The 27,780-nt window shown below is 39.2% G+C and overlaps 1 protein-coding gene across 2 annotated transcripts in view; it reads left to right on the top strand.

Moving 5' to 3' along the window:
- The window catches only part of LOC114047044 (astrotactin-2), a 1,078,351-nt gene that overhangs the window by 968,690 nt on the left and 81,881 nt on the right, over window positions 1-27,780 (top strand). The gene's annotated exons all lie outside the window — the stretch shown is intronic.

Here is a 27,780-nt window from a genome sequence, read left to right as displayed (position 1 = left end):
AGAGGAGGAAGAAATTATTTCAGACTTCAGGAGCCAGGAAAGGTCATAGGAGGTGGGATCTGAGCTGGCTCTTGAAAGATAGAGAATCTATGGATAGTCCGAGAAGGGGCATTCTACCAAAGGTACACCATTCCCCGCAGACATGGGGAAGAACATGCCAGGTTCCAGTGGTAAAAAATAGACTGATGAGGCTGGAGTCAAGTGTTTGGGGAAACATGGGGAGATGAGACTGAACAGGTGGCTTACAGAGGACCATCACTGTCTGATTAAGGAGTTTGGATTTTAACCTTAGAGGCAGTTAGAAGTCAAAGACTCTTTTTTTTTCAATTAAAGTAGGAGAATGACATGGGATAGTGGAAAGGACACTGCCTCTAGAGTCCTATAACCTGGATTCAGATGCCTTCTCTGTACCCTCTTAGTAACTTTGGAATCCTAGGCAAAATACTTAATCCCCCTGGCCCTCACCTTTCTCATTTGGGAGGACTAGAATGGGATAGATAGCCTCTGAGGTGTGTTCCAGCTCCAGATCTATAATTTTATGATCAAAATAATATTTCTTGCAAAAATGTCCTAATGGTGACCCCCTTGGTCCCATAGTCTTCTAAGTCTGAGGAGGAAAGAAGTGATGAAGTCTTTCTGTTACATATTAGAGCCTGTCTGGCCTGTGCTGTCTCACCTCTTCTCACACCTCTGATTCCCCAAACACCCCCACACCCATTTCTGGCTCTCCTGGGATAGTAGATATCTACTAGAAAAAGGCAGTACCCAGGCAAAGGGTCAGAGGACCAGCTGCCCAGTTGAGTGGGAGGAAAAGACAATCTCTTTGGGAAATTCACATGAAAGAGAAAAGACAAGAAAGGCACTGAGGGACTTGGTGTCAGCACCGCTGAAATAATTAAACCCTGATTTGCAGTGAGTAATGAAACGTTTTATGGAATCCCAAAAGCAGTTAAAGTTGAGAGCTGGCAAATCGACCGTCAACTTTCAAATATTTTGATTAATACTTTTCCCGTTCCCCCTCTGGTCTCCCCCCACTACCCACCCTGGGCTGGTCCCTCTGCAATTCACTGACAGATTCCAAAAGAGGAAAAGTCTTTTCTTCCCCATCTCTTCTTCTCTGTCTGGAAACGTGCTTGAAGCAAGACTTTCTGTTTATAACTTTACATGCTTCCTTTTCTTAATTTATTTTATTAATATCAATGGGAATTGGGTGGTTCTGAAAAGATGCCAGGCTAGTGTCTGGGACAGCTCTGGTTCTTTCTAGCTCCTCTCCTCCCATAAACTTCAGGATTATAATTTTCTCTCTACTAGCAACTCGGCTTGGAGTTTGCTTTAGGGGAGAGAAAAGCTTTTTAAAAAGAGTTTATGTTTTAGCTCTTAAGTTTCTCTGCCTCTCTTCATTCCCTCATAACTTCATTTGGTTTTCTTCCCTGTCTCAGTCTTTCCTGTTCTTTCTACCTGTGCTTCATCTCTCTCCTTGTATTTCTTCTCTCTGTTGCTCTCTCATGTCTTGCATATTTCTCTGTCATCTCTCTGCTTTCTTTTTTTTTTCTCTTTCTTTTTAAAGAATCATAACATATTAGACCTAAGGGGAAACTTTCAATGATTAGCCCAACTCCTTTATTTTGTAGTTGAAGAAACTGAGGTCAAGGGTGGTAAAGTAATATTTCTGAAGTCACACAGTTTCTTGCACAGGTCCCCCAATCATTGCTCAAGCTTGCTCTCCATATAAAGACAAATAATAATAATGATTCAAATCTATATACCACTTTGAGGTCTGCAGAGCACAAAGCTCACAGAATAGTAGAAACAGAAACTAGGCCTGTGATTTTATTGGTATGAAGAACTCTCAGGTGAAGAAACTCCCTTTACCAATACAAAACAACAGCTTCTCTGTAATCTCTATTCCTAAAAGAATTGCCTAGAATATTCAGAGTTTAAGTGGCTGGCCCAGAGTCAAATAGAGAGTATATGTCAGAGGAAGGACTTGAAACCTGGTCCACCTGATTTCAAGGCCAGTTTTCTTTTCTCTGTGCTATATTTCCTCTGTAAAGGGTGTTAAAACTGAAAAGGACTTTAGAAATCTGACTAACCTTCTCACTTTATAAATGAGAAAAGTAGGGTTCAAAGTGACATACTGAAATTGGCAGAGGGGTACTGAAAGACCTCACCCTAATCAAAAGTGTCTACCTCACAGACCTGCAATATTTCCTGAAATTCCTATCATTACTCATTGCTTTGGCTTAAGGCATAGAATACCCCATTTAAAATTTAAATGTGTATGAGATTCAGGGGAAAGAGTGCAACAGACCAAACCACTGTAGGCTGACAGTGTAGTACTATTAGTACTGTAGTACTATTAGTACTATATTTCATAGCAGTTTCTTAATTTCCCAACAAAGAGAAGTCATGGAGTTAAGACTGGGACATAACACAGAGACATTTTGAGTCAAAAAGCAGGGTGAAACAAAGAAGAAAGATCTAGGGAATGGGTATTTTCTGATAGGGTAGGCCCAAGGCAGAGCACAAGCAGGGAGTCTAAAACATTGGAGAAGCTATGTGCAAAATTATAAAAACTACTGAGTTAAGAGTCCAGAGGTCTAAGGTCTCATCCCAGGGGTGCTAATATCTTCCTGTTTAACCTTAGACAAGTATACCAATCTGGACCTTAGTTTCTTCATCTTTAAAACAAAAGGGTTGGACTCTGTGTTCTCCAAGGTCACATATGATTCTATGACTTTCATGGCTATATGGGATGAGTGAAAGAAAGGAAAGAAATGCAAAAAAAAAAAAAAAAAAGGAAGTGAGATGCAGGGTGAGTCAAAGGCAAATGGGCCAGGCCCTGGCCAAGTACACAGGCTTGTGGGAGTACACACATGCTCAAACTCACAGGAAGGCATGTTCAAATAGACCCCTGCATCTAGGAAGACTAATTGCATTTGAAACCCCTCCATCCCTGTAATGTCAAACATTGCCATAGGCCAAGACATCAGAAAAGTAAAAGTCAAGGCTAATTCTCTGTCCTAAACTCACCCCACTGTGACAAAATAAAAACATCAGCTCAGTGTCATTTTTAAATTGAATTTCCTTGTTTGTTTCTCTTGTCTTGTTTTTGAGTAAGAAAGGGAAGGGGCAAGTTCCTCAAATGCTTCATTAATGGGAATAATTCCTAAGCCCTTGGGGAAGTAGGCCATTTGTGGGAGATCTTGGTTTTAGTTTGATTTATCAGGTGAATCCCTACTTCTTGCAGATGCCGTTGGCTGTTTGACTGACCCTGAACAAATCTACCATCAATGCTTCCCATGCATCCCCGATTCTGGGCCCAGACAACTTTCCTTTTCTCACCTTCCTTTGGAATGACCCAAAGCAGTTAGCCAATATCCAGTGCTCATCCTCACTCACAAGAAGTTCTACCAAATCATGCTGAGGGAGTGTGTTCCAAGTCTTGTGGTTCAGGACCAGTTCTCACAGATTACAAATCCTCAAATCCCCCCCCCCCCTCCACACCCACCCACCTCTATTAACCTATCAACTCCGTGAGAATTCCCAAAGAAACAGAATATCAGCTCCAAATACCCATGACCAGTCACTGTGTACCTCAGAATAAGGGTTAATAGCTAGAGAACTGCACACCTAATATTGTTCTGAAGCCAGCCACCCTTGTAAAACTGTGCTACACAAAAAACTTTCTGTTCTGCCTCATTTCTACTTCCACTACAAAGGAAAGACTTCTGTGTTTGAAAGGACATAATCTTGACTTAAATCCAGACTTGATTACCTACTACCACCGTTCCTGGTACAGAAAACAGTATGGTATAGGGGAGAAAGCACGGAGTCCAGAATCAAAGGAAGCCTCAGACACTATTTGTTTGACCTTTGCCAAGTTGCTGGTCCTCAGTGTCTCCATTTGTAAAATAAGGGGGTTGGATAAGATGGCCTTCAAGATCCCTTCCAGCTTTAAATCATGTGATCCTTGGGCACTTCTTACTTAAAAGACAGCTAGTTCCTATGATCACAAAGATGATTATCAGATACAGCCAGACAAGTACAAAATAGAGTCACTGGCTCTTCACCTTTCAAACTCCAGACAACATAGGATCATATGAATAAGAGCTGGATAGAGCCTTAAAATCATCTAGTCAAATCTCTGTAGGCTGATGAGAAAATTGAGGACCAAAAAGGGAAACCTGCTATGTCTATCATTACAGATCCTACTGAATGCTCACTTTTGATACTTGCTTTCTTTGTATAATTGGTTTTCTCAACATAGCCTTGTGACAGTCGACGTTTTTCCTCTCTGCTAAGCTATTTCTTGGAGCTGGGGCATTTATACAGTTTCTTTTTTTTTTCTTTTAGTATCTGTGCATTTTTACAATGAAGTCTGATTTCTCTGGCAAGAGGGTTTGCTCTAAAACACATACACACACACACACACACACACACAGCAAAACAAAACAAAACAAAAAAAAACCCTGGGGGCAAGACAAGAAGTTTTGGAAAGGCCAGTACTGTTCCCCACACTGTCCTACCCAGAATCCCCCCCCCCATGAAAGGCCCCTTGGGGGAGCTGCCTGTGTAACCCATTGCGGAGGTTGCCGTCGCCACCGCCATGGATACTATAATTATATATTAGATTAAATCCCAATGTTTCTCTTTATTTACATTCCTAACCTACCCTCTTCATTTCCGCCACTTGTGCCAAGAATCAGCACAAAATTTACTGGAAATAATATGGAAGTCATCAGGAATTCCTCCAGGCCAGCTTTTCAGAGCTCATACTCCCACTGGACAGGTCCTTGGGGTTTCATTCTGTGAGTAGGACCAAGAAGAGGCCAGATGCCTGTCCCCCACCCTCATTCTTGGGGAAGGACCAACCTGCTCCCACATCTGTCAGTTGAATGGCAACTGGGGCACCATAACATTTCCTGAGTGGGTGATGGGATTCTCCCTCCCGAGCCTAGGGAGATGGCAGAGTTTCTGTTGCTAGTGACAGATGAAAGGAGGAGAAAAGATTGGTCTATGCCAAAGAAAGGGCTCCTTCATCTGAGTGGAGCCCACATTTCCTTTGTCATGGGTCACTAGTCTTAGGGAGAAGCTATGTGATCTCAGCATCAAGACTAGTGTAGATACAAGATCTGATAGGAGACCTTGAAGTATGAGCCTCCATTCTTTGGCCTTCAGCCACCCTTTCTGTAACATGAGGATTTCAATCCCTCCTAGACTTAGTTCTCAACATTTATCCAGTTCATCTAAAAAAGGTGCAACATCTCCATTGATGTTGTGATGATTATGACTACTTCAATCTCCAACCAAATGTGTCTAGAGAGTTGAGCCCAGAGGTTGACTTAGGCCATTCCAGTGAAAGGAGTCAGGCTATTGGAGTTCTTTTCAACTTTCTTCTCTCTTTTTCTTCCCCTTGTTTCCTTCTGCTCTCCTCTTCTCTACCTTGTTCTTTCTCCTTTTCTGATTTTCCTTTCTCCTTTCCTATTTCTTTTCTCCATATTCTCTTCACTCTCCTTCTGCATTCCCACTTCCCTCTTTTCCCTCTCTGAGGTCATTGCTAAAATGTAACTGGTTAAATCATGTGGATAGGACATTATGTTCATGTGTCAGAACCCCAAATGGGTCACTTATTTTTACTATACCTCATAGATATAGGCTATATCCCTAACCACAAAAGCCAGAGTATTAGAGCCTGAAAGGGCTTTCAAGATCATTGAGTTCAGGGCAGCTAGTGGCATAGTGGACAGAGCACTGGCCCTGAAGTCAGGAGGACCTGAGTTCAAATGCGGCCTCAGACCAAACACTTGACACTTACTAGCTGTGTGACCCTGAGCAAGTCACTTAACTGCAATTGCCTAAAAAAAAAAGTAAAATAAATAAAATAAAACAAGATCACTGAGTTCAACCCTCTCATTGTTACAAATAAGAAAAATCCTGGGGAGAGAAGGTGATTGCCTAAATTCAAAAAGCAAGTTAAGTGGCTCTGGCCATGTGAAGGGTTGATCCCAGTAGGGGTTGGGTGACTATGGATGAATTAGTACATCCCATCTACTTGAAAAACAACTCATAGAAGATGGTAAACACTCCAAGGTTTAGTTCCTTATGTGTCAAATGGTAATAATGGTGACATAATATACCTCATAAGCTTATTTTGAAAGTCCTTTGCATATCTTAAAATGTAAATGGAAGTTATTGTCTGATTATGAACAAATGATTCCCTTTCTCTAGAAGTGGCTTTCCTAATTACAAAATGAGGAGGTTAAATTAGATGATGTCCAGCATTAATTGTAGCTCTTATTATTTTATGTTCTGAAGCCCCTTCTAATTCTACTGTTTTATTTAATTCAACAAACTTTTGTTAAGTACTTACTACATACAAGAAAGACACTGTGCTAGACACTGACATGAGGGAAAAACAAGCACCTTAACCTTTCTGTCCTCAAGGAGTTTCCAGTTGTGTAGGTGGGTAAGACATACACAGATCAAGGGAGTACCTAATCAATCTGATGAATTATCCCATAAACCTACTCATATTGTGGGTTGTAGGTCTTTGTTTGGAGGCATCTGAGGGGCATCTACTAACTGTGGAATGCTGACATGCTCACTGGCATCTTGCTGAAGGGAAACAATAAAACCTTGACTGAATCTCATGAGAAAAGATTCTTGCTACGGGAGCTGCCTCTTACCGTAGCTGATAAAAGACAGAACAGTCTGTTCTTTATAGTTAACTTTTTCAAATTTTGCCTGGAGTCTTTCTTACAGAGTGCAGCAAAAGGGAGGAAATTTCTCCTCCTTCCCCTTCTTCTCGCTCCCCATGGGGGGTGGAGTTGCATGTGCTCATCAATAGCTTCTGAACACAAGTCAGAGACTGGAGTTCCCAAGAATGGACTTCCTATTGAGAGGTATTAGCTGCAGCCAGGGTATCAATAGATCTTTTGCAGAAGCTATAACAGAAATAGATATGACTGGACCCACTCAACCCAAGTTTTCAAGTTCAAGAGTTTCCAAGCATTCAAGGAGTAGAACTTAGTAATGCTCCTTGGAGAAAAAAAATGAATTCACCTACATAGCTGGAGCAGCATCCTACTTGGAGAGCAAAGCCAGGGAATTACTCAGTATAAGGCTAATGTGAGGATTAAATTAAATATTTGTAAAGTGCTTTGCAAGCCTTAAACACTATATAAATGCTAGCTATTATTATTAGAGGATATATAAATTCTAGTCAGTTTCTTTCTTTTTTTTTTTAGCATTATTACAAATTGCTTTCCAGAATGATTCAAGTACATCACAGCTCCACCAACACTGTATTAGTTTACTTATATTTCTGAAACTTTTCAATATTGACTATTTCCAGCTTTCATCATGTTTGCCCATTTTCTGTATGTGAGGTGAAACTTAAGAGTTTCTTTGATTTGTGTTTCTCTTATTTGTGACTTGGAATAGCCTTTTTTATGGTTGTTAATAATTTAAAACTCTTGAGGTGTTTTTTTTTAAATCCTCCAACCACTTATTCATTGGGGAATGGCTCTTGTTCTTAAATATTTGGGTTAGTTTACTGTATATCTTGGATAAATAACCCTTATCAGAGTTATTTGAACAAAGACTATTTTTCCCAATCCACAGCTTTTCTTCTCATAATTGTCTTAATTTTGAATGTGCAAAATCATTTTCAATTTCATGCAATCAACATTATCTTTTGTGACCATTTATTCATTATTTAGCTATAGCTATGAAAGATACATGATCTTTGGTTCTCTTCTATTTTTTAAAATGATTTTAACTCTAACATACTGGTCCTATAGTTACATTAAATTTATTTTGTATGTGATATAAGCTGTTGTGCTAAACATAATTTCTGTCAAACTGCTTTCTGGTTTTCTCATTAGTTCTTGTCAAGTATGGATTCATTTCCTAAGTTATACAGGATTATTAAAATGCCTTTGCTTCTTGCTTATCTTGTCTGTTCCACTGACCTACTCTTTTAAAAAAAAGTTAAATAGTATCAAATAGTTTTGATGATTATTGCTTTGTAGCATAGTGTGGGGTCTAGAAGTGCTATTCCTCATTCAATCCTTTTTTTTCTAGTCCTTTTTTTAACCTTTGATTTTCTAAATCTTTTGTTCATCCAAATGAATTTTATCATTTAAACTACCTCTATAAAGCATCTTCTTTGGGAATTTAGTTGCTACAATACTGTACCGAATCTGTAACTTAGGTAATATTGTTGTTTTTATTATATTAGTCTAGTCTACTCATAAACAGTTAATTTCCATCTACTGTAATTATTTGAGTTATCCTTCATCTCTTAAAAAGACTGTTTTGTAAATTGTATTTATATGTCTTGAATACTCCTCAGTAGATTAACTGCTAGATATTTGATGTATTTTATAATTTTAATGAGATTTCTTTCTATTATTTTCTCATATTTTGTTTTTGCTCTATAGAAATGCTATTGATTTTTGTAAATTTATTTTGAATCCTGTTTCTTTACTATATCTATTAATTATCTCAGTTTATTTGCTGATTGTCTGAGGTTTCTAAGTGAACCGTCATGTCAACAATAAACAGGGATAATTTAGTTTCCTTTGCTGATATTTTTGTCTTTATTTCTTTTTTCTTATGTTTGAAAGGGGGCATCTTTGCTTTATTCTTGTATTTATTGTGAAAGCTTCTACTCTTTACCAGCTGCAAATAATGCTGACTTTTCATTTTTTACATTAGGGAATAAGTGGTCTTTCTATACCAAAACTCCATAGCATTTTTAGCATAAATGAATATCTTACTTTGTCAAAGGCTTTTTATGACTCTCTTGATATAACCATGTGGCTGTGTTAATTTTTTTCCCTAATGCTAAGCCATCTATACATGCAAGGTATAAATCCAAATTGATAGTAATGAATAATTCTTAGATATATCAATGTAGTCTTTTTTCCTAGAATTTTATTTAAAATTGTTTTATCATTATTTATTGTTAGTTGTTCTGAAAGCAGTTCATTAAACCACTGAGCAGAAGGAGCCTCCAATATAATCTGAATGAATGAATATATAATAATATGTTTGTTAAGTGGTTGAAACAAATGCAAGCTAGCTAGACAGTCTCTGGCTATAAATTAGAATTTATATTCTAATGGGAGAAGACCATACATAAAGGGGGTGGGGTTAGTAAGATGTAGAAGAGAACAGAAAGCAATATGGAAGTCTGGGGAATAAGCCTGCCTACAAAAGCCCAGAGACTTAATGGCAGGATCCAGGTGATTTTGGTGAGAGAGAGTAGAGGAAGATTGCCAGAGGGAGGTAGTACAATCTGGACATGGCTTGAGGTAACATGAAGGCTTGGTATCTCATTTTTCAGATGGGGAAAATAAGGCCAAGAGAACAAAGTGATTTGACTGTGATGACCTGGCAAGTTAGCAGCAAATCTGGTTCTAGACTCTTGGGGCTCCTGGCTCTTAGTTTTGTGTTCTTTCCACTGTTACTCTGACTGCCATGATGCCTTCAGGTCTATTATTAGATATTCATCCCTTTGGGTTATGGCATTATGTTTCTGAAGAACTCTTTCTTTATCCAAACAAAAACACCCCTGATAATGGTAGCATATTAAGACACTATTATACAGAAGCTTTTGATATAGCTTAGAATATCCTTCTATTCCCTACCATGTCATCTACCTGGGAACAGGTTGGGGTTGAGAAACAGATATGTTCCTATGGGGGTAAGAGTGAAACATAAGGCCTACATGTTGAGGTCCAGATTTGAGATGACCCACTTAAAGGGACATCAATTAAAAGATTCTGAGAAATTAGGGGGATAGTATCAAGGTGCTTAAGGAAGAGACAGAATCCAGTAAGGTGTAAGAAAGACATTGAAGAGAGAGTAGAAGAATACTTGGTGTCCTTTATAATCCCACATTGGTAGGACTTTTAGCTAAAGAAAAGGGGGAAGCAAATATTTGTTTTACTTGATGTCAGAAGTCAGAATGGATGAAGCAGCCATGAAATGAGTGAAAATTGCAAGAAAGATTTCAGCTTTATGTGTTATATAGGAACTCATATTACATTAGAAAAACAAAACAAAACAAACAAAACCTTCCTTCTAATATATTTCATCTGAAAGTGGAATGGACTAGCTTAAGAGGTATCAGTTCCTTACCACAGGAAGTGTTTCAAGTGGAGGGTGAATGATTAGAGATAACACAGTGCTGAACTCCGAGGCATAGGATATGAATTATAATCCTGACTCTATTGTTTACTTGGACATCTGGGTAGTGCAATGGGTAGAATACTGTACCTAGAGTGAGGAAGACGTGGGTTCAAATCCTGCCTCCTAGACTCATTAGCTATGTGACCCTGGAAAAAAGTTACTTGCCCTTTGTCTGCCTCAGTTTCTTCATTTGTGAAATGGGATAATAATAGCACCTAACTTCCAAGGTTGTTGTGAGGATCAAATGGGGTAATATTCATAAAATGTTTTGCAAATCTTAAAGTAATATGTAAATGTTAACTATTCTTAATGTTACCTGTGGATCCTTGGGAAAGTTACAACCACTTTGGGCCTTAGTTCTTTATACTGAAGATAAGGCTAAGTATGCTAAAATGGCCTCTGACGTCTCTTCCAGTTCTAGATCTGTAATCTCATGAACACTTGAGCTGTGTATAAGGTACATGATGAATTAAATATCCTCTGACGTCCCTTTCCCATTCTGAGATTACTTGAGTTTCTTCCTTGACTAATGATCTAAGAAAAGATTAAATTAGGCCCAAGCTTGCTTCTGGGTTTAGGAGTGTGTGTGTGTGTGTGTGTGTGTGTGTGTGTGTGTGTGTGTGTGTGTTTTCTGCTTTTGCCACCACTGATCTTGGGTGGGCGCATTGCTCACCCTCCCAGGACCTTCTCCCTTCCCCCACTACACACCTCCATCTGCAGAACAGAATAATGCTATTAGCTATTTTGAGGTCATCATTGGAAAGGTGTTAGAGGCATGCACATGATTGTCATTAATGATGTGTAGAAAGTCCAAGGTTAGACAAAACCCAGACCTCTTCCATTTCTCCTTCTGCTTCATTCCTCCACTTCCCATGGGGGTTTAAAAGAAAAAAATACTGCCCCATACACCAAAAATACATCCAGGAGCACACTTCAGAATCAGATGTTAGAGCTGAAAGAGATATTTCAGGTTATCTCATAGGATTCTGATCTGGGAGAACTTTTTAAAGATCATCCTGAGGAAGCTGAGGCCTGGAGTATAGAATTACAGAGCTGGGGCTTTATTCTCACCCAGTGTACTTTGTCATTATGCCAAATTATGGTTGTTTTGTTCTTCATTCTAGAGCGCATATACTTGAACCCTATGAATAGCCACATGGTATAGCATTTGATCATAGAATATAGAGTTGAAAAGGACCTTAGAAATGAACTAACCTCACCCCCTCAAATTATAGATGAGTAAACTGAGACCCAAAGAGGGAAAATAACTTGTTCAGGAGAACATGGGTAGTAAATAAATAGCACAGTCAGAATCTAAGCCCCCATCTTCTGATTCCCAAACCAGAGGCCTTCCTATTATATCATTTTGTACCCTATTACATGTTATTGCCAAAGGGTGATTGATGATGATGATAATGATGATGATGATGATGATGATGATGATGATGATGATGACATATTGTCCTTCCCACTCTGTGGCCCGTTGACCTCCTTTTCATTTGCCATGTCTTTTGAACATTTACTATAGCCAAAGTGAGGCTTTGCTAAACATCTAGCATTGTCATTGTTACCTTCACTAATAGTACCCCTCCAAAAAGTGATTGCCTTCAAGTCTGCCTCTCAGCATCTAGGGCAGAAAGAGCAACAAACCAGTGTGTAAACCTTCTTCTCCACTTGTGGCTGTCACCAACTCCCCCCCCCCCCCAACACACACTCCCTCACTCCCTGATTTCCCTTTCCCAGTTCCCCAGGATGCCAGGAATGAAATAACATTCTTTGCGTATTTGTTGTAAAGCTCCTGGCTGCCATCCCCCAGACCCCTTGCAGGGTCAGGACTTATTTGCATCAGCCTGTTTGGAGGCCAGTGTGAAGGGGAGGGAGAGGCCATGTTTTCAGAGTTTCATCAGGCACCACTGCCAGCAATAGAAGAAGTTACTATTTCTTTCTGGGAAATGTTCACAGATTTAAGAAAGAAAGAAAAAAAAAAACTCTTCTGCTCTCACGGCTGTCAGGCTTGTTGATAGGTTGATGGGTGACCAGCCCACCGGACTCCCACCAGTCTTCCTCTCTCAGATCCTCTCAACCTTATCGCTTGTCTGCCTGTGATTACCTTCACTCAAAAGTGACTAGTAACTTAATACCACTGAATAGATCTTTCTTAATCTTATCTGTGGACTGTAACTGGGACAGAGAGGGAAAGAGGGCAAGATACCCAGAAGCTATAGGATAAACAAACAGAAAGATGCTGTTGGCTTCTAAGTTGATAACTAAGTAAACAAAACTATCTTTTTATCCTAAAAAGAAAAAAAAAAGAAAAGAACGTATACTTAGTGCCAGGAAATACGCCTATCAAAAAAAGCAAGTCTTACACCTTCTTCACAACTTGGTAGCTGAGGCCCAGTGTTGTTAAAAGAGTTGTCCAGTGGAGTAGAGAACCTAGGATAAGGACTGGGGCTGAATCTGCAGTTCTGTTGATGTAAATGAGGAAACTCACTCTACCAATGGAAACTGGAACTTTCCATTTAGTCTTAGAGAGTTGCTGATAGCATCAAACTTGTGATTTGCTCAGGGTCACACTGACAGTTGGCATCAGAAGCAGTACTTGAACTCAGGTCTTCTGGCCTGTGAGTCTAGCAACTCTCTCTAGCTGGCACATGTGATTACACTTTTTAGCTATAACAGAGTTCTTCAAACCAAGACTTTTTGCCCTTTCTGACAGTATCTTTGACTGAATCTGAATAAGGGTAGTTTCCTACTTTGATTGCCTTAGTAAAGCTCCCAGCCAAATGTGCTTCTTTTAGGATATTGGGCTCCCCTGGGGATTTTTGTCTGGGTAGCCAGCTTCCTCTCTGGTGCCTAAGCCAGCTTATCTCTCAGGCCTTCTGCTACTCTCTCTTCTCTTTAACAGGGTCAATGGCAAGTCATGGATTGGCTTGAGTTATTGAGAAGAGAGAGGCAGAGACACACATAGATAGGCAGAGGCAGAGCCAGACAGACATGGGGGAGGAGACTGTTCTCTCTGTTTTCTCCCTCTATGTTTTTGTTTCTATAATTCCATTCACCTAGAATTCTTTTCTCTCCTCATTTCTGCCCTTCAAGACTCATCTTCTATGACACCTCTTCTTGCTCACCTCTGATTCACATGAGCCAGAATCGCTTCTTTCTTCCTGAGTTCCCATGTCACATTATTCATGTATTTCTAATACATGCATCATCATCTGCTTTGTATTCTCATTTTTGTTTTTCTATCTTAACCCCACTATCCCTCAATTAAGTTGTAAAGTTTATGAGGGTAGGGACGTCATCTTATTTATCACCGTATCCTCGTGGGGAGTACATCAAAGTATTCATAGGTCATGGGATAAGATTAAGAACCAAAAGTATCCTTGGTGAGCTTCTAGTCTCAGAGTCATAATTAAGAATTTCTACACCCAGGGCAAGCAGTACAAACAGGGCCCAGGGCAATGGAAACCTCCAGTTAGGAGGGGGGAGATATCATCCTGATAGAGAAACCCCAGCACACCATGACGTTACTGTTAGATTTAGTTTCCCTTCATACTTCCTACCTATGTGACCTTAAACAATTGTCTAATTAATCTCACTTAATCTCATATTCCTCTTTTTTAGACTAAAAGATCTATGAGGTTCCTTCTCATTTTAAAATAATAGCTAAATAAAATTACAGCTGTAATTTTAATATTGCTTGTATGGCCAAATAGGGGTAGACTGGGTTCTGTGTATAGGATATGGCAGTACCTAAATGCATACATTGATGTGTACATTTCACTGCTGTTGGCTCTACTTCTTTTTAAATCTCCAGGTTTACAGGCAGACTAGGATATGATCATCTCAGAAATTACTAATACTACAGAAATTCTCTCTCTACCCACTCACACATGCATCTCAGCCTGCACCGAGGAAAATCTCTTTTCCTCCTTTGGATTAACTTCCTCTCCCTCACTTTCAAACTATACATTCTTGGGTTGGACACAAACCACTGTAAATGACTATATACTAAAATAGTAATTTTAAGTATACAGTTGAATAGTTAAAGGAATAGGCTTCCACTTGTAGCCCATTGTGGCTGCAGCTTGGGATGTATGTGAATCTCAGCTCTCCTCATCATTTCCAACTTTTCCTCATCTTAATCAATGGTGAAACAGAAACTGAAATGGTCAGATATGTGAAACAGTCCTAGGGTTTTCTCCAGGTAGTAGTTTAGAGAAGAGAGCATGAAAAAGGGGCTGGGAACTAGATTCTGGTAGTTTTACCTAATCTGCTCTTCTGGACTTTCTAATTACATTTCTTCCCCACCTTCCTGTACTCTCCATTGCCCCACAAATCTCATCTCTGCTTGCTTTTACTGCTTTCTCTTGCAAAAGCGATACCCAATTGCTCCCTGCCTCACACCTATCATGTTAACCTAGAAGAAGCACAGGGGGACCAGCACAGCTCACTGCCCTCTTTCTCTTCCATTTTGGTCATGTACCTTCTCTCTCAGAGGAAATTCTTTTTCAGGTCAAAAGCTCCTGAAAATTTGAGGAACTCTGGGAAAATGTATATATGCACACATTTCCCATATCACCAAATCTCCATAGCATCATTGGGATGGGATGATATACTTGTGACTGGAATTCAGTTAGAAGTGGAACATTAAGGAAAAATTTGTTACCCGGTATAATATTAGCCTAAGTGTCACCTGATGGTGATAAATCAAAGCTTAAATGAATTAGTACTGACTTCTAATCTAGAGTGCTTAGATTCAAAACCTAGTGCTATTTTTTTTACCACTTGTGTGACTTAGAAAAAGTCATTAAACATTTGTGGGCCTTAGTTTCTGTATCTGTAAAATGAGAAATAGATTATTGTCTTTTTCAACTCTGCCTTTCTATGTTTTATGATCATACATTTATAACTTATGGCCCCTGGCCTCAAACAGATCTGGTTTAATTTTTGAGACTTCTCATTAAGTAACTCTCTTAGACTTGTGCTGCACACCCCCCAACCCAAAGATTTTTCATGTGAACATTGAAAGTTGTCAAATTTTTTCAACCCCATCAACTGGCATTTCCCCAAGGAATATCAGAATTTGGCTTCTCTAGGTCAACTTAACAAAAGAAAAAAGGGTCTTTAGCTCCCTTACAATAACTAAAGTTAAAAACTTTTCTATAAAACAGTGGTCTTGGACTAGATGACACTGTGATTCTGGTGAGAAACAAAGGTGGCTATAAAATATGCTATTGGTAAATAGGGTCTGTATTGAGTTATAACATTAAAAAAAAATCACTAAGTATGTGAATATAACACTTTTTTTTCTTCCACAATTCTCAGGAACAAAAGAAGTGTTTGTTAATAACCATTCCCCCCCAACTCAATTAATACAAACGTTACAATTACAATTTCAAAATAATGTCCATTGGTTAATAGCTGTAGTTGAAGTATTCTACAAAAGGATCAAATACATTAGTGGTCCTCAGTGTTACTGAGCCTCTATGGGGCCAGTCTAGAAACTCAATGATGAATTGAAGGCCACAACATGGAAAAACAGGTGTCTATTTATGGAAGGAACCTTAGATAAATGGGATGTTAGACCAGACTTTTAGAGCTAGAATAGACCCTGGAATATAGAAGGTCAACACAGGATGGGACATTAGAATGCAGCATGATAAAATATAGAATATTGAACATTAGAGCAGGAAAGAATCTTAGAGAAAACCTAGTCTAACTTTATTATAAGGAAGGAAAGTAAAGTTCAGAGAAATTACTTGTCTATAGTCACATTTCCAGTTAGTGACAGGGTGAAGGTCAGGGGTTGTCTCAAGATATTGAATAGTACAAGGCAACCATAATATAGTGGAAAGACTTCTAAGCTTATTCTCTGGAGTGTCCTAGGTTTGAAACCCATTTCTCCTACTTGTGTGACCATGGGCAAGTCATAACTTTTCTGAGCTTTAGTTTCATCATCTACAAAATGGGGATAAGAATTACCTGTAGCACTTATCTCTTGGGTTTGTTGTTAAGATTAAATTAATATATATAAAGTGATTCACAAATCTTCAAGTATACTGTAAGTGAAGATAGATTTTATTATGGACCTACTGTCAGTTACATGATCTCAAACATTCTACAAGCTCTGAGTCAGCACTCGTTTTCAGCATAGAAATTCCTGAGGATTCAGAAGTGAATCCATTCAGATATTGCTCCTGTCAGGATTTATCAAGGTTCTCAAACACTAACATCTGTCCATACGGAAGACCCAGTAGGACCGATACACATTTGATTTTACTGTCTGGGTACATAGTCACTCTTCCCATGCTCCCTAAATCAATGTTTTCCTTAAGAAGATCTGTAACTAGAGATATCTACATGACTCCCAAGGACTGGTATCCAACCTGTCATCCAAATGTTCATGGATCCATACATGAATATATTACATTCTTATAGCACGCTACATCCTCTCTCAGCTTCTGGCAGTGTCATTCTCAGCATCGACTCTGACCATTAAATAACAAAACTAACTCTATCTATACTCTCTTCTCTGGATAGTCTATACTCCACACCCTCACAGGCTATTTTCCTAGACATGCCTATTCCACAGATTACCAGCACCAGGCACTATTCTGATAACTGCTTTATAGTTTGGGTTGTATATGGATGTGAGGGGTTGAGGGGAATGGGTGACTAATAACTCTTAGCATCTGTGGGTCCTCTTCACCTCTGATGCAGAGCTTCTCTACATTCAGAGCCCTTCATTAAAGCCACTTCAAGATCTAACCCAAGCCCTATCCACCCATCAATATAATTTAAGTGGAAGTAGATTTTTGTAACTAAATAAAAAATAGAAAAAATGCTTTTGCTTTTAAGAGCTTTTAGAATATGGCTCATGCTGATTGTGGTGTGATTCATCCTGGTCCCTTTTACCAGAGACCTGAAGTCTTAAGCCAGCCTACTAAGGAATGACCTCAAAAAACCAGGGGAACAGCAATTGTGTCTGCTTTCAGCTGACACCTGCATTTTTTTTTTTTCGTAACAACCATATAAGCAAAATGCAGGCATAAAAAGTCCCACTGGGTCTTATCTCTCCTAGGATTTTTTTTTTCTCTTTTCTCTTCTTTCATTAAAAAAAATAAGTAAAAATGTGTTCTTCTAATCTTGCATTTACGCACAACCTTATGTCTTAGGGACCCTGGCATGGCTCTGTAGGATCTGTTTATCAGTACAAGATGCCCCTGAAATCACAGCTTTCTAGCCAGCCTGCCCCATACACGAGTCAAGGTTTTCTAAGACAAATGTATCTATTCCGTCCTAATGGAATCTTTTTTCAGATTCCTCAAAAGAAGCTGAGAGCTCAGCCGAGTTCTGAGAAAAGGGGTCAGGACTTGCCTATTGTTCATAGTCAAGAATATAATCCCCTAAATTCTTAACAAGAAATCTGTGAACTTTCTGGTTTTTTAATATATTTTTATAACTACATTTCAGTATAATTGGTTTCCTTTTTAACCTCATGTATTTTATTTTCTGCATTTAAAACTGTAATTTTGAGGAGTCCAGAACACTAAAAAGATTAAAAAGCAATACTTTTTGTTTCATTTCCCTCAGCTTCCCTTTGACTTTTCCACTGAGCGAATCTTTGAATTAATTCTTGGCTCTAGATTTTGACCCTGAAGATTAAGGGATGGGCTTGCACCTAACTTCGTGACTCTCTGCCTGTACCCAATTTTTCTGCCTTTTGGTTATTCAGCTCAATTTATAGGGTTATTAGATTTACAGCCAGAAGGCCCTTGCAGATCATCTAGTCCAGGGTGGGGAACCTGCAACCTCAAGCCCACATGTGGCCTCTTAGGTCCTCAAGTGTGGGTTGATCTAGTCCAATCGCTTCCTTTAATAAAGTAGAACAATTGAGCGCTGAGAAGTAGATTGTCTGAATTTGTAGAGCTGGGATTCGAACCTAAATCCTGTCTCCCAGTCAAGTGCTCTTTCATCCATTCCATACAAGGCTTTGATCTTCTCCCACACCCCTTCACTAATCCCTAATCTATCTGTCCTTTAAAGGCCAGCTCAGGTCTCACCTCTTCCCATCTGCCCAGAGAATGCCAACACACATTTATCTCCCTTTTTTTGTTGTTTTCTATTTGTTTGGCCAACAAAATAAGTGCCATTTAGAAAATGAGTCCCTAATTATTTCTACAGGGGAGCTAGGTGGTTCAGTAGATAAAGTGCTGGATCTACAGTCAGCAAGACTCAAGTTCCTGAGTTCAAATCTGCCTTCAGACACTTACTAGCTATGTGACTCTAGGCAAGTCACTTAGTCACTTGCCTCAGTTTTCTCATCTGTAAAATGAGCTGGAGAAGGAAGTGACAAACCACTTCAGTATCTTTGCCAAGAAAACCCCAAAAAGGGTCACAAAGAGTTGGACACAACTGAAATACAAGAGAACAATAATAATTGTTTCTACACAGTTTAGTACTTTAATGTATCAGCATACAGTGATGCTGCACTGTCTTATTTTGTTCCCCATATGAACAATTCCTCTCATATCCATAACTAGATTATAATATAGAACATATGCTGTAAAATATTAGAGTAAGCAAGAACTTTAGAATCATTTTAAGAATAAGGTAACTTCATAAAAATAGGGAATGTGTCATATTCACTTTTCTATCATTTCTAAAGCACTTTTTTCACAATACTCCTATGGGGCAGGTAGATACAGATTTATCCTCTTTTGCACAGATGAACAAATTCTGTTCCAGAATCTTAACATGACTTACCTAAGGTCACACAGCTCGGAAATGTTGCAGGGAGTGTTCAGACCTGGATCTCTTAACTGCATGGTCAGTTCTCTTTCCACAATACCACCTTATTTCTATCCTGCATCTGATTCTCACAAGACATGGGTTGCTGGCAGGGGGAATGAGGACAGGGAAAAATGAAGGAAAGCTTGGAGCTTCCCATCTTTTATTAGGAACTAAATTGGGATTTAGCTTTGGAATTAAATTAATCTTGTATTTTGTGATAAAGGAGAGGAAAACTGGTCTGACATATACCCTAGATTTCTGGAAAACAGATTTTAAGGGCTTCAGAAGAAGGATAGATAGGACCCAATGGATTCAAATAGTGGCAAGAAAGTTATCCTAGGAGGGATAGGAAACACAAGTATAATTCTGAAGAGACAAAGAGAAATTAATATGATGAGGAGGAAAAAAAATGGAGTATCTGAAGAAACCAGTGTGGATGTACATAAAACACACAAGCTAATTTAGATATTTTTTTAAAACAATGTATAAGAAATGGAATCAAAGGAAGCTAACAGAGGATGAAAGCAAAAGCCTGACTTGGCCCTGTGAGACTAGAATTAGGAATGCTGAGGCTCAGAATAGGCCAAAGCTGGCAAGGAAAACCAAGGTGGGGTTTGTGTGTATTTGTTTTTGTTTTTGTTTGTTGTTTGTTTGTTTGTGTGTTTTTGCTGCTGTTGTTTTGAGGTTTTTTTTCCCTTCTTTTCCCTGTACTGGAGAAGAGAGGAGGATCAAATAAGGAATAGACCACTCCTCAGGGCAGATGGAATGATAAGTGACTTGAAAGAGAAGGCTGAGCAGCTTACTCCTTACCTTCCTTCTGTTTTCTCTGCCAAACAGAATGACCTCTGCAATGAAAAGTTCAGGGCAAAAATGGCCAAAAGGGAGCTGACACCCAGGCTCAGTAAGGAGATAGACTTAAAGCAGTTCACTCCCCTTGATGAATTCAGGTTACTTCATCAGAGACGTCCTCCCCTTCTCCCCCTCAGGTCCTGAAAGAACTGGATGATGCAATTGTTGCCAAGCCACAGGAAGCAGGACTGAAAGACTTCAGAGGCCATGACACCTATCGCTAGCTTGGGGAAAATTAGGCTGAGTTTCCAGAAAAGGAAGAAAATAACGTGTGCAAGCTGTAGGCCAGTGATCTTGATTTCAATTCCAATAAAAACATAGAGAATGGACTGATTATTAAAGAGATGGTTAGTCAACAACCAAAAGAGGAAGCAATGACCACAAAGAACTAGTATGGCTACATCAAGAAGAGAGCATACCAAATTAACCTTATTTTCTTTGCTGATTGAGTTACTGAATTAGTAGATCAGGGGTATGCTGTAGGCATAATTTACCTAGATTTTAGCAAAGCATCTGATAAAGTATCTTATGCTATTCTTAGGAAAATGATAGAAAGCTATGGACTTGGCAACAGTATAATTACATTAATTCAGAATTGGCAGCATGACCAATCTCCAAAAGAAATCATTAATGGTTCAATGTCAGTTTTATAAGAAGCTCTCCAGTGAGTTGCCCCAGTGATCTGTACCATTTAATATTTTTTTTTATCAGTTGTATGAATAAAGGTATGAATGATGTGCATAGCAAATCTGCAGATATCACAAAGCTGGGAGAGATAGTTAACACTGAAACAGTCATGTTCCACAAAGACCTTGACAGGCTTGAACACCGGATTGAATCTAATAAAATGAAATTTTATAGGGATAAATACAAAATCTTACACCTAAGTCCAAAAATTGACTTTACAGCTACAAGATGGTCTATTCTGAAAAAAAAAAAAATCTAGGGGCTTAAGTGTACTGTAAGTTCAACATGCATCATGAAGGCAATGTGGTAGCCCAAAAAAGCTAACGTGCTATATCAGATGAATTTCCAGAAATAAAAAGGTGATGATACCATTGTACTCTGGAGCTTGAAAGTTCTGAGCTAATCTGTGAGCTACAGTGAGCTCCTCTGATCTTATGCCTGTATTAAATGAAGCAGGTGAATCCACAGAATAGAGGTCATAGGCTGCCCACAGTCAGAAGCCCTGTATTTCACTGCATAATTGTTGCACACTGTTTTTTCAGTCCAAAAATTGGTTTATAACCTTTCATTACTTAATCGTCACCTGGTATAATTCTATTCATCACACCACTTAAAAGGTAAAGAGATCAGCAATGTATTCATTGGGGCGTATGGATACACATTTATCTTTCCCGCATTGTGAGCCGCGAGCCTAGAATTCTCAGCGCACACATGTTGTCAGTATATTTCCAAAACCCAACTTGCATGGTTCATTTAGAGCACTGCAGTACTAACAGTATTATCACTCAACCAATAAAGAACCATGGGCGCAAGGGGAGCAGGCAGGCAGGCGAAGTTGCTAAGAGTAAGTCACGTGATGTGGTAAGATGTGCGTCTTCCCAATTTTAACTTATATTCATGAGTATTCCATGCATCCTAATCTTGCATCAAAGACAGTTTAGTAATAAATGATTTTATTTTATAATGCCAGCATGGGGAGTGGGGGGGAGGAGGAAGGCACAGAGCCAAGATAGTGGAGTAAAAGCAGTGTCTTGCTTGAGCTTTTCCCCAAACCCTCCCAATACCTGTAAAAAATTACTCTAGGGCAGCTAGGTGACACAGTGGATAGAGCACCAGCCCTGAAGTCAGGAGGACCTGAGTTCAAATCCAGCCTCAGACCAAACACTTGACACTTGCTAACTGTGCAAGTCACTTAACCTCAATTGCCCAAAAATAAATAAATAGATAGATAGACAGACAGATAGACAGACAGACAGACAGACAGACAGACAGACAGACAGACAGACAGACAGATAGATAGATAGATAGATAGATAGATAGATAGATAGATAGATAGATAGATAGATAAAAATGACTCTAAATGAATTCTGGAGCAACAAAACCTACAAAAATCAGAGTGAAACAAATTTCCAGCCCAAGACAACCTGGATGGTTGATAAGAAAGTTCTGTTGTGCCAGGCTGGGAGAAGAGGGCAGTCCAGCATGGGCCTTGCTGGCAAAGACAAGGCCGGAGGAAACCCAGAGCAGGCCTCAGGAGACTGAATCATGGGCAGCTGTGGCAGTTTCCAGACTTAACCCACAAATGCCAAAGACAAATTAGAAGGTCCATGAGAAAGGTCTGGTGGATCTTTGTCTGTTGGACCTGGGTGAGAAAGGAACGGAAGGTCCAGCCCTGGCCCTAGCACAGCCTCAGGGAGGTGGCCACAGTAACAGCAGTTGTTTCCAGAGCTCTCGGCCCACAGATGGTGGGGAGATTGAGTGGCTGATCAGAGGGAGACTGGAGGGATCTCTTTACTGGCACTGAGGCAAGATTCCCTTGCTTTGCCCATGCTTGGATCTGGGTCACAGTTCTTCTGGCAGTCCTGGGGCAAGGAGGAGTGCTGGTGGGGTGGAGCTTGTAGTGGTGGAGAGGGAATCCTCTTCACAGTTCCAAGGCAGAAAAGAGTGCTTGTGGTCACTCATAGACCAGAGCACAGGCAAGAAAAGGAGTAAACACCTCTCCTTTGATCATACCATCTTGGAAGAACTGAAAATTTACAGATCCCTAGAAGTATCTCTGAAAACAGTTGCACAAAACCCCTGAAGCTTGGGACAGTACACCCTCCACACTGGAAACAGAGCCCTACCTTAACAAAGAGTTAAAAAGTTAAGTAATTGAATGGGAACTTGAGCAAACAGAGGCAAAAAAACTCAGACTATAGAATCTTACTTTGATGACAAAGAAGATCAAAACATACAACCAGAAGACAACAAAGCCAAAGCTCCTACATCCAAAGCCTCCACAAATAATATGACCTGGTTTCAGGCCATGGAAGAGCTCAGAAAGGATTTTGAAAATCAAGTAAGAGAAGTAGAGGAAAAACTGGGAAGAGAAATGAGAGTAATGCAAGAAAATCATGAAAAACAAGTCAACAGCTTGCTAAAGGAGACCCCAAAAAATACTGAATAAAATAACACCTTAAAAAATAGCCTAACCCAAATGGCAAAAGAGGTTCAAAAAGCCAATGAGGAGAAGAATGCTTTAAAAAGCAGAATTGGCCAAATGGAAGAAGAGGTCCAAAAGCTCACTGAAGAAAATAATTCCTTAAAAATTAGAATGGAGTAAATGGAAACTAGTGACTCTATGAGAAATCAAGAAATTATAAAACAAAACCAAAAAATGAAAAAAAAAATAGAAGACAATGTGAAATACCTCATTGGAAAAAAACAGCTGACCTGGAAGATAGATCCAAGAGAGATAATTTAAAAATTATTGGACTATCTGAAAACCATGATCAAAAAAAGAGCCTAGGCATCATCTTTTAAGAAATTATCAAGGAAAACTGCCCTGATATTCTAGAATCAGACGATAAAATAGAAATTGAAAGAATTCACTGATCATCTCCTGAAAGAGATCCCAAAAAGAAAATGCCTAGGAATGTTATAACCAAATTCCAGAATTGCCAGGTTAAGGAAAAAATATTGCAAGCAGCCAGAAAGAAAGAATTCAAGTATTATGGAAACACAATCAAGATAACACAAGACTTAACAGCTTCTACTTTAAGGGATCGGGGAGCTTGGAATACGATATTCTGGAGGTTAAAGGAGCTGGGATTAAAACCAAAAATCACCTACCCAGCAAAACTGAGTATAATCCTTTGGGGAAAAAAATGGAAATTCGGTGAAATAGAGGACTTTCAAGCATTCTTGATGAAAAGACCAGAGCTGAATAGAAAATTTGACTTTCAAATACTAGACTCAAGAGAAGCATGAAAAGGTAAATAGGAAAGAGAAATCATAAGGGACTTATTAAAGTTGAACTCTTTACATTCCTACATGGAAAGATGATATCTGTAACTCATGAAACCTTTCTCAGTACTAGGGCAGTTGGAGGGAATATACATACATACATACATAATACATATATATATGCATATATATGTATACAGAGGGCACAGGGTGAGTTGAATATGAAGGGATGATATGTAAAAAATAAAATTAAGGGGTGAGAGAGGACTATACTGGGAGAAGGAGAAAGGAAGAGGTAGAATGGGGTAAATGATCTCACATAAAAGAGGCAAGAAAAAAGCTTTTACAGTGAAGGGGAAGAGGGAGAAGGTGAGAGGGAATGAATGATCCTTACTTTCATCAGATTTGGCTTAAGGAGGGAATAACATACATACTGAATTGGGTATGGAAATCTATCTTACCCTACAGGAAAACAGCGGTGAAGGAGTGAAAAGAGGGGAGGATGATAGAAGGGAGGATAGATTCAGGGAGGGGGTAATCAGAAGGAAACACTTTCGAGGAAGGACAGGGTCTAAGGAGAGAATAGAATAAACGGGGGGCAGTATAGGATGGAGGGAAATATAGTTAGTCTTTCACAACATGACTAGTATGGAAATGATTTGCATGAGTACGTATGTATAACCTATAGCAAATTGCTTGTCTTCTCAATCAAGGTGGGTAGGGAGGGAGGAAGGGAGAGAATTTGGAACTCAAAAACAAATGTTAAAATTTTCTTTACGTGCAACTGGGAAACAAGATATACGGGCAAAGGGGCATAGAAATCTATCCTGCCCTAAGAAAATAGAAGGGGAAGGGGATAAGAGAAGGGGGGATGTTAGAAGGGAGGGCAGATTGGGGGAAGGAGTATTTAGAATGCATGCCATCTTGGGGTGGGGGAGGGGAGAAATGGGGAGAAAATTAGGAACTCCAAATCTTGTGGAAGTGACTGTTGAAAACTAACAATAAATTAATTAATTAATAAAAAGTAATACCAGCATAATTAAAAAAACCACTAATAAACTTCACAAAATGGTCACACCCCAAAAATTGGCAGAAAATCTGAGATGATTATCCAGGGAAATACAGTAGCTCAGGACAAAAACAGAACAGGTCAAAGGTCTTGTGCCAATTAATAAAAGAGATTGAACCTATGAGTGGTTGTTTCACTTCTAACATAAGTGAAATAGGAGGACTCAGTCTCAAACAAAACAAGTGTAATGGGCTGCCTTGGGAGGTTCCCCACCTCCCTCATCCTGCCCAACCCCACCCCCACTTTATTGGACCTAAAGATAAGGCTTGGAATGATATTAGAGCTTACATTCCCAGCTGAACTGATAACTTTCCCCACCCACCAAACCTGTATACACAGGAATTTTTCCTTTCACTCTGAATCATCTTACACTAGGGATGAAATGTTTGTGCCCATAACCCATAGATTATGACATGTATTTCTATATTTTTTTTCAATTTACAAATACAAAATATCCCAAAAATATTAATGCACTTTTAAGCTTGAGTAAACTTTAATAAGTTTAAACTCCACTAAGACTTTTGGAACACTGTGTGTCTGTGTAGATAGACTGATGTAGCTATAGATAAGCTACTTATAAACAACTATTAAAGTTTACAATAAGATTTTACATGTACTATATAATCTGATACAACAACAGCATGTAGTAGGTATTATTATCATCCTCATTTTACAGATGAGGAAACTGAAGTTAAAAAGATTAAGTGACTTATCCAGGCTCACACAGCTATAGAAGTGTTTGAGAAAGGATTTGAATTCAGTTCCTCCTGACTCCAACTTAACTGCTGTAACATGTACATGCATTTATTCATTCAACAAATATATACTGAGCACCTATTAAAAAGACCTCTGTTAATCACTTTGAAGGATACAAATATGAATAAAACATAATCTCAGTGCCTGGTACATAGTAAGTACTTAATAAATGCTTGTTGACTGACATGGTCACAGAACTCACATTTCCATAGAGCCTTGGAGTTTACGAAAACCTTTCTTTATTACAATCCTATGAGGTTAGTAGTAAAAATGTTAACTTCTCCATTCTCCCTCCCTTAAGTGCTTTGTCCTAGGCCCCACAACAAAGAAATAACAAAGCTAGAGTTTGAATTCCAAGTCCAATATTTTCACCATTCTACCTCAGTCCAACCGAGGCCATTAGTGAAATGTATCTTCACCAGCTTCCCTTTGACCACTGTGATGTTGAAAGAACTAATCCTGAAGGTGTTCACCCTTCTGTTGGATATAGCTATTTATTTCACTCCAATTTACTTTCTGGGGGAACATTTCTCTGAGAACCTTGATCTGAGGTCCCATGACTCAATTAGAGCATTGGGGAATTTCTTTGGACTATCCTGACTTTTCTTGTACTCAACCCCATAGATACCTTCCAAGTAACAAGACTAGAAGCTGGTTGGTGTCCACCCAAGAAAGACAGTAAGCTTTAAAGACAGATTTTAGCTTTTCAATTAATTCAATAGGTTTATCCTGAATTTTGGGGAAATCTGACTTCCAATGATGTAATTTTATATGTGACTTGGGTACATGAATTAATTGAGGTGGGTCACTCTGAGGTGGGTCACCCAAATTCTCTTAAATGAACTCTCTTAAAGGTAAAGTAATAATGGGAAGAGTCTTTATACATCCTCCTTTCTTACTTACTCCCTTGAATTTCTTTCACCTGATCTATACCTTTATGTCTGAGCCAGAGCTTATAAGGGTCATGGGAGTTACTTCATATCCCTTATGCTCTATAGTTTCCCAGGTTTCCATTTTTGAAGGGGTCAAGAAGTTATCATGGGTGGAGGTTATCATCCCCTGTTCTGACTGCAGATCCAGAAGGTCCTCAGGGAGTTGAAGAGGATCCTAAAAGAGTATGGGATAGAGCGGGCAAAGGGCTGGGGCCCTTGGAGCAGGTGCCTCAGAGACTACAGTGGCAACTGGTAATAGTGCCTTCTACTTTTCAATTGAATTTTTAAGGGAGTTATTCCCTCTTTCAGGCTCCACTCATTTTCCTCATATCTACAAACAATAGACTGAATTTTCTTTTTAGTTGCCATCTTATACCAGAGGAGATAGATGTCTATCTGGTAAGAATGTTTGATCTCAACTGTTCCTCTCAAATAGACTAATTTCTGTAGGTCAAAGGAGCCTTCCTCAGGGAGATGTAAAACAGGATCGGTACTGTTATAAAAATGCCACTGTGAAAGATACAGCATGTATCTCATAAAGCTTTAATATCCTATCCGTGGTTATCCTTGAGGAGTTGTTAGGGCCAATTGACCCATTATGAGAGAAAAGAATCTATGGACGATACTAGACACAACACAAGACAAAGGTTCTACTGAGAAGCTCTCAGGGAAGGTAGATAAGGAAAAAAGAGGTTCCCTACTGTTGGGATACTAGTGCTCAGCCTGTGAATACTCAACCCTACTCAACAGTTTATTTGACTAATACAAGTTTGAGCTTCCTTCATTAACTTGGAGTCATTCCAAGTGAATGGGTGTAAGACTGACAACACAAGTATCTTATAAAGGATTTACTCCCAGCAGGTCATGTTATTCTTATGGTGGCCTTTGCATTTGAGTCTGGTTCACAGTGCCATACTCACCAGGATATCAGGGAAGCTGCCACCAGTATATAGTCACAGACCAGGTACCTGGTTTATTTTATTTATTTATTTTTTTTTTTGATGAGGCAATTTGGGGTTAAGTGACTTGCCCAGAGTCGCACAGCTAGTAAGTGTCATGTGTCTAAGGCTGGATTTGAACTCAGCCCCTCCTCACTCCAGGGCCAGTGCTCTATCCACTATGTCACCTAACTGCCCCTATCTAGTTTATTTTTAATATTCATGGGAGTGTTGAGGGAAGTATAGGAAAGAAATAAAAAGAGGGAGGAAGGGAGAGAAAGAGAGAGAGAGAGAGAGAGAGAGAGAGAGAGAGAGAGAG

Source organism: Vombatus ursinus, unplaced genomic scaffold (assembly GCF_900497805.2).
Source record: "Vombatus ursinus unplaced genomic scaffold, bare-nosed wombat genome assembly UNPS02014786.1, whole genome shotgun sequence".
NCBI classification, from domain to species: Eukaryota; Metazoa; Chordata; class Mammalia; order Diprotodontia; family Vombatidae; genus Vombatus; species Vombatus ursinus.
The sequence above is the reverse complement of the archived record's forward strand: the minus strand, read 5'-3'. Positions and strand labels throughout refer to the sequence as shown.